We start from the raw sequence: 6,088 nt of genomic DNA, 5'->3' as shown, positions 1-6,088 counted from the left end.
TTTCGGGTCGTGGGTGAGCTCCTCCACCCACCAGCGGTGGAGGAGCTCCCCGACGACCCCGCAGCTCGGTGTCGCGATTTCGCACACCATTTTGCAGATAAAGTCGCCCAGATACGCCTCGAGCTCGACTCCAATTCCATCGCAGTGCCAGGAGAGGTGACGGAGGCACCTGCTTGTCCAATTTTATGGGATTCTTTCAGGCTTGTTCTTCCTGAAACCGTGGAGGAGACCCTGGGGGCTGTGAGAGCGACCACCTCATCCCTGGACCCATGCCCATCTTGGCTCATTAAATCAGCCAGAGGGGGGTTGCTTGACTGGTTTGTACCGATTATTAATACATCGCTGGAGCAAGGAATTTTTCCATCTAACCTGAAGCAGGCCGTGGTCCGCCCACTTATCAAAAAAGCTTCCCTTGACTCCTCGGTACTGAATAACTACAGGCCGATCTCCAACCTCCCCTTTTTGGGAAAGGTGCTGGAGAGGGTGGTCGCCTCTCAGCTTCAGGGTTTCCTAGACGATACCAACTACCTAGATCAGTCACAGTCTGGTTTCAGGCCTGGCCATGGCACCGAGACAGCCTTGGTCGCCTTGGTGGATGACCTCCGCAGAGAACTGGACAGGGGGAGTGTGACTCTGCTGGTTCTCTTGGACATCTCAGCGGCTTTCGATACCATCGATCATGGTATCCTTCTGGGTCGTCTCTCCGGGATGGGCCTTGGGGGCACGGTTCTGTCGTGGCTCCAGTCCTTCCTGGAGGGACGAACTCAGATGGTGAAGCTGGGAGATGCCTGCTCTGACCCCTGGCCTTTGACCTGTGGGGTCCCGCAAGGCTCTATTCTATCTCCCATGCTTTTTAACATCTACATGAAACCGCTGGGAGAGGTCATCCGGGGTTTTGGAGTTGGGTGCCATCTCTACGCGGATGACACACAACTCTACTACTCCTTTCCACCTAATTCCAAGGAGGCTTCTCAGGTGCTAGGTGAGTGCCTGGCCGCTGTGTCGATCTGGATGAGGAAGAACAAGCTGAAGATCAATCCCGACAAGACAGAGGTCCTCCTGGTCGATCGCAAACCGAATCGGGGTATAGGGTGGTTACCTGTGTTGGACGGGGTTACACTCCCCCTGAAGCCACAGGTCCGCAGTTTGGGCGTCCTCTTGGATTCCTCGCTTACACTTGAGGCTCAGGTGTCGGCGGTATCCGGGAGGGCCTTTGCGCAACTGAGACTTGTGCGCCAACTGCGACCATACCTCGTGAAGGCTGATCTGGCCGGGGTGGTCCACGCCTTGGTCACCTCTAGAATGGATTACTGCAATGCGCTCTACGTGGGGCTGCCCTTGAAGACGGCCCGGAAACTTCAATTGGTCCAGCGGGCAGCAGCCAGGATGCTAACTGGGGCTCACTATCAAGAGAGGTCTACCCCTCTGTTTAAGGAGCTCCACTGGCTGCCTTTTATTTTCCGGGCCCAATTCAAGGTGCAGGTGCTTATCTACAAAGCCCTAAACGGTTCGGGACCACCCTACCTGCGTGACCGCATCTCCATCTACGAACCCACACGCTCGCTACGGTCATCCGGAGAAGCCCTGCTTGTGATCCCACCCACGTCGCAAGCGCGCTTGGTGGGGACACGTGACAGGGCCTTTTCCGTGGCGGCCCCCAGACTTTGGAACGCCCTCCCAAAAGATCTCAGACAGGCCCCCACTCTAGCCGTTTTCAGAAGGAAGTTAAAAACCTGGCTGTTCCGTTGTGCCTTCCCAGACTAGGAATCCCCATCCCAGGTCCTAGAAGCACCTTAGCATAACCAATGTTGCTGCACACCACACTTTAATCCTACGTTCCTCCTGCCATTTCAGCACTTTTAATCCCTGTACCCCACTGCGCCGGCCGAACCAGTTTTTAATAGTGTCCTGATGTATTGTCATTGTGGTTTATTTTGCTTAATTGTTTTGATTTGCTTTGTTTACTGTTGTGCTATGTTTTCTTTTGTATTGTGTTTGAGGCTTCGGCCGTGTAAGCCGCATCGAGTCCTTCGGGAGATGCTAGCGGGGTACAAATAAAGTTAATAATAATAATAATAATAATAATAATTGACTATTTAATGTGGATTGAAGAGACATAGTAGTCAGACAACATAGACCACAAACATACACAGCAGAATGGTGTAAGACCTTTAATCTGGGAGAAGCAAAGCTGCAGGATACTCCAAAATAAAGCCCTTAATGCTCATCAGCATGCTCCAGCATCAAACATGTTGCATGGTGAAATCAACTCTACCTAATGCCAATTGCTGTGTGGACACCTGGAGTATTCTGCTGATGTGCAAAAGAACATTTTGGCATGAGGGGAGTTGCAGAAAAGAATTCTTCATTGCCATTTGAGACCAGCCTCTGCCATGTCTGTAAGCAGTTAAACACCACCTGGACCTTGATTTTGTTCCAGGAATTACAATGTAATCATCCACACAGCAAAATAGTAATAACAGTAATAATAGTAATAATAATCTTTATTTATATTCAACCCTACCTCCCCAGAGGGACTCAGGGTGGATTCTACCAAAAAAAGGAAAACATTCAATGCCTCAATAAAACAAACAAGTGCCAACGAATAATCCAAAATAACCCCACATATGAAAACAACATCAGAACCTAACATCAAAAAATTAAACAAAACAGAACCAAACAAAATTATATAATAACATAAATCCTAAACAATACAATATCTGCATTGATTTATAATAGCCAACCAAAGTTTACAAAGTAGTGCAGTTTGATTGTGAGGCCAGTGATGACAGCTGGGCCAACATGGACTAATAGAGACTGAATACAGCAATTGTTCTTGACCAGATGTCCAGTAGTGATCTCTCATTATCTAATCCTCCTCCTCTCTGTATGCTAGTGAACAAAGGTAAGTGTTCAGGTGTTCTTTGAAGGAGAGGAGGGAGGGGGGCCATCTTTATTTCTTTAGGTTGGGAGTTCAAGAGGTGGGTGGCGATCACAGGGAAGGCCCTCTCTCTTTTTCCCACCAGCCTCACTTGAGATGGGTGTGGGACCGAGAGCAGGGCCTCCTCCAATGACTGCAGTGCCTGAGCTGGTTTGTAAGAGGAGATGTGATTGGTCAAATAGGCTGAACCTGAGCCATTTAGGGCTTTAAAAGTAATGACCAGCACTTTGTATTTAGCCCAGCAACAGACTGGCAGCTAGTGGAGCTGCCACAACATTGGAGTGGATCTCTCCATGTATGGAGCCCCGGTAGTAATCCAGCTGCTGATCTCTGAACTAGTTGAAGCTACTGAACTATCTTCAAAGGCTGCCTCATGTAGAGGATGTTGCAGTAGTCCAAACAAGATGTGATTAAGGTGTGGACTACCATGGCCAGATCTGGCATCTCAAGGTATGGGCACAACTGGTGCACAGGTTTAAATTGTGCGAAGGCAGTCCTGGCCATCGCCAATACCTGGGATTCCAGGGTCAGCGATGAGTTCAGGATCACCCCCGACTGTGAAGCTGTATTTAGAAGGAGAGTGTGACCACATCCAACACAGGCTGTAATCCCACACCTTGATCCGACTTCCGACTGACCAGGAGTGCCTCTATCTTGTCTGGATTTAATTTCAATTTAAAACTGCTTCCTTCTATGCTGGATTCATCCCAGATTAAGTGGTCAGTGCAGATGTGTCAAGTGACAGTCAAAACTAGAGTGAATGAATCTCTAGAGACAAGGAAAAAGTCCAGTCTTCAACCCAATGAGGCCCTACACACACATCTTGACACTATCACATAAAAATTCATGGTTGTTGCCCAATGGCATTCTTTCATACAAAGAAATGTGAAATGCTATGGTGAGTCCAAACTAATCTTCCACCCACTGACATTGCACAGATCGGGTCAGCACAAGGATGCCATTTTTCCAGCATTCACTCCCAAATCAAACTGCTATTGCAGTAAAGACAACAATTTATTCCTAAATGAATCCATCCCTCTCTTGTGTTTGCCTGCTAGCAAATGTATCTGTACAATCAGATGGGCTGGAAACTGAAATTAGGGGGGAAAGATGCCAACGTTTTCCAGAATGCTTGATTTTGTGTCCAATGGCATGTTCCTACACTGTCACAACATACACACGGACCTGGTTATACAACAAGAACATTATCCTCTGATGCCTCTAAGACCATTGCTAGATCAAAGCAATGCAAAGGATTAAAAAGGCTCAACATTAGCAGGCTAATCCAAAACAGCACAGTTACATATAAATAAAGCCGACGAAACAATTTGCAAAGCTACTAAAAGGTACCACCCAGTCCATTTTTACCCCTAATATGTCTGTTTCACAACCTATATCCCACCTCATTTTACAATCATGTAGTTCCATCAATGCAGCCAACATAAATCAGTATTTCCTACCTCAACTTTGCTTGCATCCAGCATTGTCAAAGCCTGCAAATTATAAGAGAGAGAAAGAAAAAAATACATTAGTATTGATTAAACCAACGAGTAATTGCATTAATTGCCTTTTAAACTAACAGACATCAATTGTTTGCTACGACTGCCAGCCCATACAGAGTTATCATGACAAGAAGAGTTTCGGTGATGTATTGGTAGCATTATCTCCAAGCCTGATTAGAAAGTGTGTGTGTTTGGCATCAAACTTCAGCAAACATTCATCTCTCCCTTTCAAAAAGTGGGACACAGCATACCTGAAATGAAATAATCTAAAACACTGCTTCTATAGTTTATTATTATTATTATTATTATTATTATTATTATTATTATTCATTAATAATTGTTGCTTTCTATTGTATTGGCCAGATCATCTGGTTTACCTCCATGTAAGCCATTAACTATCTGGAAGTGGTCATGCTATAAATAAGATCTCAATATATGCAAAAACATAATAGTTCCCATATGGAGGAAATAATAACAACAACAACAATAATAATATACTTTATTTATATTCTGCTTTATCTCCCTGGAGGGACTCAGAGTGGATTACGGTATACAGATATAAGGCAAACATTCAATGCCTTTTACATAGTGAACAACAACAACAACATGCAATTATTATTATTATTATTATTATTATTATTATTATTATTATTATTATTATTATTCAAACTGCAAAAACTCTGGCACAAGCCAGGAAAGGTGGTTCCAGTGATGATCAGCACACTGGGTGCAGTGCCTAAAGACCATGGCCTGCACTTGAACACAATCGGTGCTGACAAAATTACCATCTTTCAGTTGCAAAAGGCTACCCTACTGGGATCTGTACACATTATTCGCCAATACATCACATAGTCCTAGGCACTTGAGAAATGTCCAATACAACAACCAGTATAATGATCTTGTTTGTTGTGTTTCAAATAATAATAATAATAATAGCAACAACAACTTTATTTATATTCCACCCTATCTCTCCAGAGGGCCTCTGGGTGGATTCCAAACATAAAAAGCAAACATTGAATGCCTGAACACAACAACAAGCTATCCATATTAATGAAATTTGGCAATCAAACATATAAAAACAAATTATGACTTAACAACTAAAATTAAATAAAAAATGAAGGCTGTTATATCAGGCATAAGACAAAATGTCAAACATCAAACAGAAGCATCAATTTCCCAGTTCCTTGGGGGCAAATAGATTGATCATTGCTCAAGATATCTATTGAGCTGGTGGGGAGAACAGGACACGGATATGGATGAAAAATATGGAACGCTTCATGAATTTTTGTGTCATCCTCGCGCAGGGGCCATGCTAATCTTCTCTGTATTGTTCCATTTTTAGTATATGTGGTGCCGAAGCAAGCAGCACACAGATAAAGGTAAAGGCCTCCGCTTTTCATCTCCGGTGCTCAACTCCGGCCATGGGGAGGTGCTGTTGTTTATTTTTCCCTGCCGAGAAGCCTGTTGTCCAATCATGTTTTGATGGCATGTCTGCATAGGGTGCCCTTTTACCTTCCCACTGAGGTGGTAACTATTGATCTACTTGCATTGCATGCTTTTGAACTGCTAGATTGGCAAAAGCAAGGACTAACAGTCCAGAGCTTACCCTGGCTCGCAGCTTTGAACTGCTAACCCTCCGGCAAGC

General features: G+C 44.7%; 1 non-coding gene across 1 annotated transcript; it reads right to left on the bottom strand.

Moving 5' to 3' along the window:
* Nucleotides 1–5,702: 5,702 nt before the first annotated feature.
* Nucleotides 5,703–5,812, bottom strand: LOC137095743 (U6 spliceosomal RNA). Its single transcript, XR_010908897.1, has one exon. It is a non-coding gene; the product is annotated as a U6 spliceosomal RNA (small nuclear RNA).
* Between the last annotated feature and the right edge of the window lie 276 nt (nt 5,813–6,088).

This window comes from Anolis sagrei, chromosome Y, assembly GCF_037176765.1.
Source record: "Anolis sagrei isolate rAnoSag1 chromosome Y, rAnoSag1.mat, whole genome shotgun sequence".
Taxonomy (NCBI): Eukaryota; Metazoa; Chordata; class Lepidosauria; order Squamata; family Dactyloidae; genus Anolis; species Anolis sagrei.
Note: the sequence above shows the minus strand (reverse complement) of the source record. Positions and strands in the feature narration are given on the sequence as shown.